This window comes from Rhinatrema bivittatum, chromosome 8, assembly GCF_901001135.1.
Source record: "Rhinatrema bivittatum chromosome 8, aRhiBiv1.1, whole genome shotgun sequence".
Taxonomy (NCBI): domain Eukaryota; kingdom Metazoa; phylum Chordata; class Amphibia; order Gymnophiona; family Rhinatrematidae; genus Rhinatrema; species Rhinatrema bivittatum.
In genome coordinates this window covers 168934571-168948517 of record NC_042622.1, presented here as the reverse complement: position 1 = coordinate 168948517, position 13947 = coordinate 168934571, and positions in this window count along the sequence as shown.

Genomic DNA, 13947 nt, shown 5'->3' with positions numbered 1-13947 from the left:
TGTGGCTAACTTACATAGCTGGATAGATTTTAATATTGGCCCTCCAATTCCAAGTGAGATCTCACCAGGGACCTATACAGGGGCAATATCACCTCCCTTTATCTGCTGACCATTCCTCTCCCTATGCAGCCAAGCATCTGTCTGGCTTTTACCGTCGCTTTATCCACCTATTTGGCCACCTTGACATCACCTGATAAGATCAGCTCCAGATTCCGCACTTCCTTTGTGCTGAGAAGAATTTGACTTCCACCACTCTACCTTGCCCTTGAGTTTCTGCATCACTCTTTATCCTTTAGCATTAAATCTTAGTTGCCAGATCTTAGACCATTCCTCAAACTTTGCTAGATTCTTTCTCATATTTCCACTCCTTCCTGGTGGTTCATCCTGTCACAGATTTTGGTATCATGAGCAAAAAGACAAACCTTTCCTGACAATCCTTCTGTTACATCGCTCACAAAAGTGTTGAGAAGAACCAGTCCAAGGACTAGTCCCTGAGGCACCCCCCCAGTAACAACCCCCTCCTCGGAGTGAACTCCATTTACCACCACCCTATAATCTGACTGCTTTTCAGCACTGTTGTTGAGCTTCCAAGAAGCTCAAATAGTACCATATCTGTTGTGGGTGGGGTCTCTTGCAGAGTGGGAGGAGCTAGCATGGTGCATCAGCAGGGTATGTTCAAACAGTCCAGTCTGGGGTGTGGGCGGTAGTCCCTGGTGGCTTGGGGAAGAACGCATGTCCTTTTACTGGCTTATGTTTTATTCCCTGCTTGTCTACAAACAATCCACGTCCATTAGCAGTTTAAAACAGACAAAAATATCACAAGAAAATTAAATGCAATTAAATTCAACACTCAAAAACAAGTACTCTCTCGCATTGATTATACAAAAGATTTAAAAATCATAGCTTCATCCCAGCCAACCCAAATTCTCTCTATCCTAGTACAAACATCTACACACACAAAAGATAAGTTTAAAAGGAATTACGTGTGTAAATGTAACATACTATCGGGCAGATACAGTAAACTGCACCGGCTCTCCCAACGCACGCCCAGGCCACTCTCCTGGGCACGCGATTCACTAAACACAGGTATGCAAATTAGGGCCCATGGTAAAAAGGAGGCGCTATTGATACTAGCACGTCCCTAGCGAATCCTTATTGACAGAAGTGGCGGCTGTCAGCAGGTTTGACACCCGATGCTTAATTTTACCGGCATCGGTTGTCAAACCCGCTAACAGCCATGGGTTCGGAAAACGGACGCCAGCAAAATTGAGCATCCATTTTCCAACCCACGAGCAGATTTATTTTTGTTTTTAAAGATTTTTTTTTTTTTTTTTTTGGGTCCTCCAACTTAATATCGCTATGAGGCATTAATTTCTGAGAGTAAAATGTGCGGCTTGGCTGGACATTTTACTTTCTGTATCGCGCAGGAATAATTTATAGGCTCATCAACATGCATTTGCATGTGATGAGCGCTATTAGTTTCGGGGGGGGGGGGTTGGACGCACATTTTCCACACGCTATTACCCCTTACTGTATAAGGGGTAAAAATAGCGCATGGAAAACGCGCATCCAAATGGGGGCTAATGGTGCGCTTGGCCTGAGCGCACTTTACTGTATCAGCCCATATCATAGCAATTTTCAAAAGCTATTTACACGCATAAAGTGCATTAACACGTGAATATCCTATGGACAATTCAATGGCATATATTGTAGCAATTTTCAAAAGACCACTTACATGGGTAAAGTGCATTTGCACATGTAAAACCCAGTTGTAAGTGGGTAAATGCTTTTTAATTCAGGCCCTTAGTGTGGGTTTCAGGTTTTATGTAATAATGTTTTAAGCAGACTTTTCTGCGCTTTGGTTAATATTACCAAGAAAGTGGAGTTATAAGAGCTATTAACTTAATTAATTAACATTATGAGAGCAGGGGGTGAGGTTCCTGGTGGATTGGGAAGGACTAACATTGGGACATGAGCAGGGCGGAGTGATGAGACTTACCAGACGACCTTTCTTTTATTAAACTACGTGCCACGTTTTAGATATTTTAACTACTAAATATTCATGTTTTATTGTAACCCACGCAGTACAATATGATGCTCAATAAGGTGGAATATCAATCTTTTAATTAAGTAAATATGAGTGCAAAATATGCACAGGGAAATCTTTCTGGAAGCAGTTTGTGAGCATGAGGGGTTTCCTTTTGCTTTCACATTTTAGTTTACTTCTTTACCTTTACTAAACCTGATGCAATTCCACTGAAGCGGAACAGAGAAGCAGACGGGAGGTGAAAGAACAGGTCGCCTTCCACACTGGTGCGCACTGGACTGGGGTTGAAGGAAGCAAAGGGAAAAGCTCAGACGAATCACATTATTGGAGTTATCCAGAAACGGTTTTCACAACAGCAGCTCCTTGCCATACACACAGGAAGTTTGTGGTTAATGATTTCCGGAGTGCGTTGGAATGACAGGAACAGAGGGGCACAGTTCCAGGCCCTGACTGCTCTCAGCTACTTATTCCCCCGCTGGGAGCATCTCGTGCTCACGCCCCCCATTCCCCCTCCGAGCTCCTTTCCTGTTGTGTTTCACATGAGCAGCTGTTTGCAGAGTGTAAAACCGTAAAACATTGATCTGTGACTACCACACTGTAGAGGACTGGTCTGCAGCAAGAACCCAGGAAGCAAAAGAGAACGGTGCTAATCCAACCTCTGACTTTTGGGTATTTTGCAGGCTTTCACATTTTATTTATTTACCACACATTCCTGAGCCTGCATGGAGCGGCAGTTACTACCCTTAACAGAAACATAAGGGTAACCTGCACAGAGCGGCAGTTACTACCCTTAACAGAAATACGGAGATAACTGCACAGAGCGGCAGTTACTACCCTCAACACAAATACGGAGGTAACTGCACAGAGTGGCAGTTACTACCCTTAACAGAAATACGGAGATAACTGCACAGAGCGGCAGTTACTACCCTTAACAGAAAAACGGAGGTAACTGCACAGAGTGTCAGTTACTACCCTTAACAGAAATACGGAGGGTAACTGTACAGTGTGGCAGTTACTACCCTTAACAGAAAAACGGAGGTAAGTGCACAGAGTGGCAGTTACTACCCTTAACAGAAATACGAAGGTAACTGTACAGTGTGGCAGTTACTAACTTACGGAACACATGGGGTAACCTGAACAGAGTGGCGGTTACTACCCTTAAGCAGCTTGCTGGGCAGACTGAAGGGACCATTTGGCCTTTATCTGCTGTTATATATATGTTATATATATGTATGTTTACCCAAACTGTAAAAACATTTAAAAAACAAAAACGGAGAAAGAAAATCTGCCTGCTGCAACAATGTCATAACTACCCTTACCTGGTCTCCTAGGGCTCTGTGCTTTGTCAATTAAATGACTATCTCGAGAAATTCGACTTGCTTGACCCACACAAATTTGATTTCAGGCGTGCCATGAGCACGGAACTCCTCTTACTTTCATTAACAAGATATTTTAAGGCGAGGAATCGATACTGGTCAAAAGTTTCTCCTCGTTTCCCTTGATATTTCATCCGCCTTCGACACCAGTGATTATGATACTCTCCTATTTCGACTTCAAGAATGCGGCCTATCCAGAAAAGTGTTTGGAATGGTTTCGTTCATATCTTTCTGACCGATCTCAATTCATTCAAGATTTAACAATGAATTCTCTTCTGTTTCTCATGTTTCACCTGGTGTTCCCTCAGGGGGCTGTTCTCTCTTCTGTGCTGTTCGACGTTTATCTAGCTCCAATTTGCAAAATCATTGCCAACCTGTCAGATTCTTATAAAGTGTACACTGATGACAAACAAGTTGTCCTGCGCTTGCGCTCTACTTGGAGTTAAAATATGTTTTTCTGCTAACACATAAAACACTTACATTAAACATGTCTAAGACAGAGTTTTTAGCAATATCAGTCCATACTCTACCTTCACTGAAAGTACTGTTCATATTAACAATTCAAGTTTTCAAATCAAAAGTCAGGTTAAAAGCCTCGGTGTCATGCTAGACAGTACACTTTCTTTTTGACTGCAAGTTAATCATGTCTTTAGGCAAGGTTTTTTTTTTTTTAAGACAGCGCATTCTTTCAGGTTTGAAAAAATTCTTACATGCTCCAGAACATCAGAAATTGCCATCAAGCCCAGCATCCTGTTTCCAACAGAGGCCAAACTAGGCCCCAAGAACCTGACAATTTCGCACTGTTTTACAAGCCTCCATCTTTCCAATACTTGACTACTGTAACAGCCTTTATATTGGTCTCCCACATTCAACACTCCGACCGTTGCAGCTCTTGATAAACTCAGTGGCTCTCCTTAAACTCTGGTTTGAAGCAATTTGATCATATCACTCCAGCCTTGACTGAGTTACATTGGCTCTCCATTCAAGAAAGAATTAGCTTTAAAACTGGTATGACCAGTCGTGCCCATGGGCTGAGGCCATCTTGAAATTGTATCAGCTTTCAAGACCTTTGTGCTGCTCTCAGCGGGGCTTACTCGACGTTCCATCCCCTCGAGTTGCAGGATTACACATCACTTGAAAGCGCCCCTTTTCAATTGCTAGCCCACCCTTTTGGAATACTCTCCCTACAGAGATTCATCAATGTGACTCAGTCAAGAAGTTTAGAGGGCTACTTAAGACTATTTTGTTCAAGCTTTATTTTTAATTTCACATTTTATTTTGAAATTATGATATTTTACTGTATTTAGATTTTTTATTATGCTGTATGGTACTGGCATTTTATTTTCTTTTATATTAGATTGCTTTTTGTAAATTCTGGGTATGTGTTTGTCCATCGCATAGACCAATTTTTGAGTTAGGCGATTCATAAATTTCAGCTCCCCTATGAGGAAAGGCTAAAGAGGTTAGGGCTGTTTAGTTTGGAGAAGAGACGGCTGAAGGGGGATATGATAGAGGTGTTTACAATCATGAGGGGTCTAGAACAGGTAAATGTGAATCGGTTATTTACTCTTTCAGATAATTCAAGGACTAGGGGGCATTCCATGAAGTTAGCAAGTAGCACATTTAAGACTAATTGGAGAAAATTATTTTTCACTCAACTCTTAATTAACTCTGGAATTTGATGCAAGAAGATGTGGTTAGGGCAGTTAGTGTAGCTGGGTTCAAAAAAGGTTTGGATAAGTTCTTGGAGGAGAAGTCCATTAACTGCTATTAACTGCTTGATTAATAGCAGTTAATAGACTTCTCCTCCAAGAACTTATCCAAACCTTTTTTAAACCCAGCTACACTAACTGCACTAATCACATCCTCTGGCAACAAATTCCAGAGCTTTATTGTGCGTTGAGTGAAAAATAATTTTCTCCAATTAGTCTTAAATGTGCTACTTGCTAACTTCGTGGAATGCCCCCTAGTCCTTCTATTATTCGAAAGTGTAAATAACCGATTCACATCTACCCGTTCTAGACCTCTCATGATTTTAAACACCTCTATCATATCCCCCCTCAGCCGTCTCTTCTCCAAGCTGAACAGCCCTAACCTCTTCAGCCTTTCCTCATAGGGGAGCTGTTCCATTCCCCTTTATCATTTTGGTTGCTCTTCTCTGTACCTTCTCCATTGCAACTATATCTTTTTTGAGATGCGGCGACCAGAATTGTACACAGTATTCAAGGTGTGGTCTCACCATGGAGCGATATAGAGGCATTATGACATTTTCCGTTTTATTAACCATTCCCTTCCTAATAATTCCTAACATTCTGTTTGCTTTTTTGACTGCTGCAGCACACTGAACCAATGATTTTAAAGTATTATCCACTATGATGCCTAGATCTTTTTCCTGGGTGATAGCTCCTAATATGTGTAACTCAGTCGAAAAACTGACAGAGGCTGGTGGCACTTTATAAAGCAGCCGATTTCTTTCCAAGACACAGGTGTAAATCCTCAGACATGAAGCTGTTACTGAGGCACCAGGTAGCAGAGGGAATGGGAGGGTGCGAATGCAGCCTCTCTCCGTTTCCAGTCCTGCACATCTGGAGCAGAAGGGGCTACTTTGGAAACAGAGCCAGCAAAATCTGCTGAAGCAGCATCTCCCTGTTTTTAATATGTTCTTATATGAGATAAACCCAGCCACAGATGTTCATTTATGTCCTACAAAAATCCCAAACTCAAGTTCCAAATTCTCCCCCCCTTCTCCAGTCCTATGAACAGAGAGCAAGTTATTAACTTCCAAGCAGCTTTTTTACTCTAACATCACATTACCTTTTCCACTTCCAAACAACCTGATGTGCCTGAAATGTTTTGATCTTCCAAAAATAAACATTCGTTCAAGCCCTGACCAAGCATCATTTAGCGTCTAGAAAACATTTCTCCTAAGGTGGTGAGAGGAGCTCCAACCAACTCTGCATGGCCACTCACAGTCACAGAAGGAAGTGGGGAGGCATAGAAAACCTCACGTACTTCTGACTGCAGGCTCCTGGTACCAGATCCCAGCCTTGGTTCCGACTGAGTTGGAAGCCCAGAGGAGCAGGAGGAAAGTGCTGGGCCAGAAAGAGACTCAGAGTCCTACTGTGACCCTGTTTGAAATGCTGGGCAGAGATTATGACACTGAAACACCCTTTGATCACTCCCCTAGCCTCTCTGAAAGAATAGAAGAGAATCTGATTCAAGTTCATAGGTGCTATTGACAGTGACTCTTATCATGTAAGAGCGTTGGCCACTTCTTTGGTATTAAAAGCAGGTGATTAGTACGGTGAAGCATAATGGCTGCTAGAGTTCCACTTCTACCAATTAACAGCACAAAAAGACCGACCAAGTTATCCAGCCTGCCCACACTGCAAGGATACATCCCAGCCATAGAAACCTGAGTGCCTGTAGGATATCACTCCCTATCCAGCCTGCCCAGTTATTCCCATCCACACTGCTAAGGATACATCCCAGCTGCCAGCCATAGAAACCTGAGCATCTGTAGGATATCACTCCCTATCCAGCCTGCCCAGTTATTCCCATCCACACTGCTAAGGATACTTCCCAGCTGCCAGCCATAGAAACCTGAGTGCCTGTAGGATATCACTCCCTATCCAGCCTGCCCAGTTATTCCTGCTCACACTGCTAAGGATATATCCCAGCTGCCAGCCTTAGAAACCTGAGTGCTTGTAGGATATCACTCCCTATCCAATCTGCCCAGTTATTCCCATCCACACTGCTAAGGATACATCCCAGCTGCCAGCCACAGAAACCTGAGCACCTGAGGATATCACTCCCTATCCAGCCTGCCCAGTTATTCCCATCCACACTGCTAAGGATACATCCCAGCTGCCAGCCGTAGAAACCTGAGTGCCTGTAGGATATCACTCCCCATCCAGCCTGCCCAGTTATTCCCATCCACACTGCTAAGGATACATCCCAGCTGCCAGCTGTAGAAACCTGAGTGCCTGTAGGATATCACTCCCTATCCAGCCTGCCCAGTTATTCCCATCCACACTGCTAAGGATATATCCCAGCTGCCAGCAATAGAAACCTGAGTGCTTGTAGGATATCACTCCCTATCCAGCCTGCCCAGTTATTCCCATCCACACTGCTAAGGATACATCCCAGCTGCCAGCCATAGAAACCTGAATGCCTGTAGGATATCACTCCCTATCCAGCCTGCCCAGTTATTCCCATCACACTGCTAAGGATACATCCCAGCTGCCAGCCATAGAAACCTGAATGCCTGTAGGATATCACTCCCTATCCAGTCTGCCCAGTTATTCCCATCCACACTGCTAAGGGATACATCCCGGCTGCCAGCCATAGAAACCTGAGTGCCTGTAGGATATCACTCCCTATCCAGCCTGCCCAGTTATTCCCATCCACACTGCTAAGGATACATCCCAGCTGCCAGCCATAGAAACCTGAGTTCCTGTAGGATATCACTCCCTATCCAGCCTGCCCAGTTATTCCCATCCACACTGCTAAGGATATATCCCAGCTGCCAGCCGTAGAAACCTGAGTGCTTGTAGGATATCACTCCCTATCCAGCCTGCCCAGTTATTCCCATCCACACTGCTAAGGATACATCCCAGCTGCCAGCCATAGAAACCTGAATGCCTGTAGGATATCACTCCCTATCCAGTCTGCCCAGTTATTCCCATCCACACTGCTAAGGAATACATCCCGGCTGCCAGCCATAGAAACCTGAATGCCTGTAGGATATCACTCCCTATCCAGCCTGCCCAGTTATTCCCATCCACACTGCTAAAGATACATCCCAGCTGCCAGCCATAGAAACCTGAGTGCCTGTAGGATATCACTCCCTATCCAGTCTGCCCAGTTATTCCCATCCACACTGCTAAGGATACATCCCGGCTGCCAGCCATAGAAACCTGAGTGCCTGTAGGATTTCACTCCCTATCCAGCCTGCCCAGTTATTCCCATCCACACTGCTAAGGATACATCCCAGCTGCCAGCCATAGAAACCTGAGTGCCTGTAGGATATCACTCCCTATCCAGCCTGCCCAGTTATTCCCATCCACACTGCTAAGGATATATCCCAGCTGCCAGCCGTAGAAACCTGAGTGCTTGTAGGATATCACTCCCTATCCAGCCTGCCCAGTTATTCCCATCCACACTGCTAAGGATACATCCCAGCTGCCAGCCATAGAAACCTGAATGCCTGTAGGATATCACTCCCTATCCAGTCTGCCCAGTTATTCCCATCCACACTGCTAAGGATACATCCCGGCTGCCAGCCATAGAAACCTGAGTGCCTGTAGAATCTCTTCCCTTATCCAAGTTAGGTTTTGCCTTCCTCACTAGTGCTGTCTCATCCTGGATAGATAAGCACATTATCTCCTATATTTAATCCAATGATCTAATGAGGATGATGTCTAAATATCCTGTCTTCTACGTCGCTGTGGCCTTGCTGGACTTTGCCCAGCCACCATCAATCTGCTGGCACTGACCGAGTTGGTTTCAGGAGAACTGCAGTCGTCAGGTACCAACCTGTTTACCCCATGGCAATACTTCCCTTATCCACACCTTCTTATTTATTGAAAACATTTCTTTTTTGCTTTTAGCAATTTTATGCTCCACCGTGGATTTCAGCATGTACAGACAAATATATTTGGTCAGAAAGTCACCTGTTGGTTTTTGGGGAGTTGTAGCCCACTGGTACCAACCCAGGTACCTTATGGTCTGTAGGCCTTATAGGTTTTGCTCCCTTTATTTTCTCCCGATCCCCTCTTCCCTTGCGCCTCTGCTCTTGAGGGAGTGCAGGGTGAGTTGTTGCAGTGCTGCAGTCGCCATCTCTGTTCCTACCACGCTCCTCTTCATCTCTCCCACACGTGATAGTGCCAGGTTCTCCTCTCTGCCTCTGGGTTATTGCAGGCTCCTACCACCCTCTCAGGAAAGGATTTTCTCAGGTTTCCACCCTCCAACTTCATATCCCGACGTCTTCTCCTTGATCTTCCTTTTGTATGGAAATCGTCACATCCCCTACTTTATCGAGGTCCTGTCAGATACATGAATTTTCCTCTCATCTCCCTCTTTCCTCCATCTTGCGTGTCTTCAGCCTCTCCTCACAGACCTTGTATCTTATTAGCTGCCTCTCTCTGCACCGGCTCCTCACTCTCCAGGGCCTTGTGAAGGCACAGGCCCCTGACCTGAACTCAGCACTCGAGGTGGGGATTGCACTGCCTCCTTTTTCCTGCTAGCGATATTTCTCTTATGTACCCAAGCACACTGTGAGCTTTCCGGCTCTCTTCAGGCCTGGGATGATTATTTCCAGATCTCTTTCTTGTCTGAAGGTGTAAAGCATGTATATGTGTGGCTCAGCAGTACAGTAAGGCAAAGCCCCAGTCTTTGGGACAACAAAATAGGCTGACGTAAGACTCCCATCCCTGCTCCTACAGATTCTAAGGTGGCTCTTATTGACGCCCTCTTGACCGAGAAGGAACACAGGGAGAACAGCAATACCTTGGGGGACCGGAGTCAAGAGTTCCAGGGAATAACCTCCTTGACTAATATTTAAGACCCACTGTTCTGACAAAATGCGGGTCCATTTCCTGAAAAATGCCCCTAGCAGTCCTAGCACAGCCCTGGCAGAATGGCCCTTGGCCTTTCTTGCTTCATGAGCGGAAGGACTGTTCTGGGAGGTAGTTAAGTGACTTTCTTCATTCCATTATGTATTTTACACTTCAATAGTATTTTTCACACACTTGGCCATCCTTTCAGTTTACATAACGCCTGTTGCTGGCACTGCCTCTTATCTCATTAAACATGACTGTGACTACTGAGAAGGAGACAGGGTTCAGAGAAATGTTTGCAAAGATATGAAATTTATCATAGGAAAAGTGTATCTGTCCAGAAAGTCACCCTTGGGCGGCAGCTGTGATAGTGATAGTGCGGAGTCTGTTTGTGGCTCATGCAGTGGGTTATAAACACTTCCACTCTTCCACCTTCTGTCATCATCAAGAATATGTTTCTAGTTTCACCTTCATATACAAAATGCCTTTAGGCTCCAGTGGGGAGCAACTGGTGCCCAGTCATTTCGGTGGGGAGGGTGAAGAGTCAAAGGAGATGTCCATTGGGTCAGCTCCTGATTCTCTGCTCTGTGACACCCAGCTCCTTTGGAACATGCTCAGCTACTACAATGACAAAAAGGAATACAAAGCCCTGGGTGTGTTTTTTTTCCTAATCAGATACCATCAAGTAAGTAGTGCAATCAGAAAATGACAAACATTAGTTCTGGAGCCAGTCAGGGCAAAAAAGCAGCAAAAAAACCATCCTGAGCCCCATATCTGTTGTTCCCTTATGGTATTGTGTGTGTGTGTTTGGAGGGGGGAGAGGGAATTAGAACTGGGGAGCAGACAGACCAGAACTGGGAGGCCAAATACAAATGCTTGCAGTCATGCCTGAGATTTCAGAGTCCCAGGAAGTTATGGAGCTGAAGGAGTAAGATTAGCCCATATGGTACAGCTGCCCACAGTGGCAGTCCCAGGGCACGAGAACCCCCTCTGACTATAATCCATTTGCAGCGGTAGGGATGGGATTGGATTCTTGTCCAGTTGCATTAAGAAATATATCTAATGCAAATAGTTTCTTGGTTCCACTTGGCCCATAACTGGGTCCCCAGTCTGTGCTGCTGACTGGGCTTGTCTGAATCTCACAGCACAGTGCACAAGGAGAAGCCATTTCTGAGGTCATGGGCGGTTCCAAGCAGCAAAAGGAAAGTCTTCCTGAACTTGACTTCTTCATGTGGGCACAGGTTGCATGCACTTTATCCGGTCGCCAACATCCTAATAGGTATCAATTTACATTAATTTACTTTATTACTATTGTTTAAAAAAAAAAAAAAAGGGAGGGTTTTGTTTAAAACTCACCCGCCCCTCCCCCCACCCCTTGGGGAAATCCATCATGAATGCTAATGCCACCCAATCAGGCCCATTCAATAAAAGGTGCGGGAGAGCCCGTGCTCCCGACCCTCACCTCTCCTGGGTGCGGCGATTCTGTATTTAAACGAGGCCCGACGCTTATAAGGAGGCACTAGGGGCAATAGCGCGACCCTAGCACCTCCGAATTAGTGGAAGCGGCGACTGTCAGCGGGTCAGACACCAACCTTAATTTTACTGGCGTCGGTTTTCGAACCCGCCGACCGGTGGGCAGATTTGTCTTTATTTTTGGTGCCTCCGACTTAATATCGCTGGGATATTAAGTCAGAGGGTGTACAGAAAAGCAGTAGTTTCTGCCTTTCTGTACACTTTTCAGGGTTGCTTAGAACTTAACGCCTGCCCTTGTGATTTGATTATTTACTCTTTCAGATAAAAGAAGGACTAGGGGGCACTCCATGAAGTTAGCAAGTAACACACTTAAAACAAATCAAATCAAAGAAAATTATTTTTCATGCAACGCAAAATTAAGTTCTGGAATTCATTGCCAGAGGATGTGGTTGAGGCAGTTGGCATAGCTGGGTTTAATAAAGGTTTGGTCTAGCTCCTGGCAGAGAAGTTCATGAACTGCTATTAAACAAGCTGACTTAGAAAATAGCCACTGCTTATTACCACCATAGTAATATGAGATTTTTAATGTTTGGCTACTTGCATTCTTGATTGGCCACTGTTGAAACAAGATGCTGGGCTTGATGGACCCTCGGTCTGACTCTGTATGGCAACTTGTTGTGAGTAATTGAAGCCTTTAAGTAGTCAAGGGATGTCTGCTGCATTTAAGTAGCATCAACTTCTGGACGGAATAAGCTTGCCAACTGGCTCCAGATTTTCAGGACAGGTTGATCCAATTCTGGTTTTACTCCACTGCATGCTGGGACTTAATTCAGATTTCCCTATTACATTCCCTAAGAAAAGCAAGTGCCTGCATCCAGGAGAGTAAAAGCAGGACTGGATCAACTTGTCCTGAAAATCTGGAGCCAGTTGGCAACCCTAGGCAGGAAGTAAAGAAGAGCTTGCCTCTTGGGAGCTTTTATAAGTGCACACATCCCGGCATCGCATGTAAGAGCCAGAGCCAGAAGTCACATCTGGGGGCCAGGAACAGATGCTGCAAGCGAGCACACAGTGAAGAAATGCAGCGCAGATAATTCACCAACAAGGTCTGCACAGGGTTTTTTTCCACTGACCCCACAATTATCAGAAACCATGGGACCAATGCTGGATGACAGACTTGTGCAGTCCCCTGCACATCTGCCATAATGTACTGCAAGACTGTGCGCCTGACTCCAAAGGCTGAATGACTGACCCTTTGGGGTGACGGTGGAGGTACTGGATTCAGCCTCATGGGTTCCTCTTAGCTCCAATCACCAGGCAGCAGCCAGAGAGCTTTGTGCCTGCCTGCACCCAAAGGCTGCAGGGGGATCCTCTCCGTTATCAATCTCTGGGTGTCCCCTAGGCCTACGTAATACATCTGTGTTCTCTTCTCTTCTGCCTCCTCTCACTTATTTTGGGCTCCACCACCACCACACAAGCTGTGCCCCTTACAGGATGCAAGGCACAGCCGGGGACTCAACCCTACATGTGATGACTTCAGTTCCCATGATAACAGGCACATCAGCAGTCAAGCAACTATTCTACCATTTCCTGCTTGTATATATATATTTAGATTAGAAACTGTGCTATTTGGACCCAACTGTGTTTCTATTTTTAAATGCAGCAGGGTAACAGAAAAGCAGCAGCGCATAAGTAAAGGAAGAGCTTGGAGAGTGGCCAGGCCGCTGGTTTTCCCATTGCTTTTCTCTTTGGCTCTGGTTCTTAGATCTGTTTTAGATCGTATTCTGAGCACAGGGAGCACCTTCACTGACTCGCTTCACTACAGATCCCAGCAAGCATTGCTGTCCCCCAGCCCATTAAACCGGGGCATAGGGAGGAGGAGCGCCCCTCACCAGCTGCCACGGCACAAAGGCAGAAAACCCACGGCGGTCTTTGCTGTGCTGTCAAAGCAGGCTCCCCACTCAGGGTCCTCCTTGTGAGAGGTGGGCTGCCCTCCCCTCACTCAGACTCTGATGTCAGTTTGGTGCGCTTGCCTGAGCACATGCCAGTCTGCAGCTGGCTGGATATTTTTGTACACACAACTTTACTTGCTTTTTTAAACAAGGAGTAGAGCCTGCAAAAACATGCACACAAATGTCAGCACAACAGTGCGTACAGGTTTGTGCTCCTCCATGCAACTCCTATGTTAATTAAAGCCCTGGTGATTACGCCCCAGGGCAGAGGTGAGTACCCTTAACTCGGATTCTCTTAATGTTGGAAACTTAACTCCTGATCAAAAGCGGAGTAAAGTTTCTGGAACTAATAGGCTGAAACTAGATTCTTAGTGCAAGGGTCCTATGCTAGGAATTTATGGCCAGAAAGATGCTTTGTGCAGAAATCGTGTTTTCAGCCCATAAATCATGACCAGGGCTGGTGCAAGCACATTTGGCACCCTAGGCGAACCTTTGGTCATTCACCCTCCTCCCCCAACTTGACTACCGGTGGCAGTGGCTCC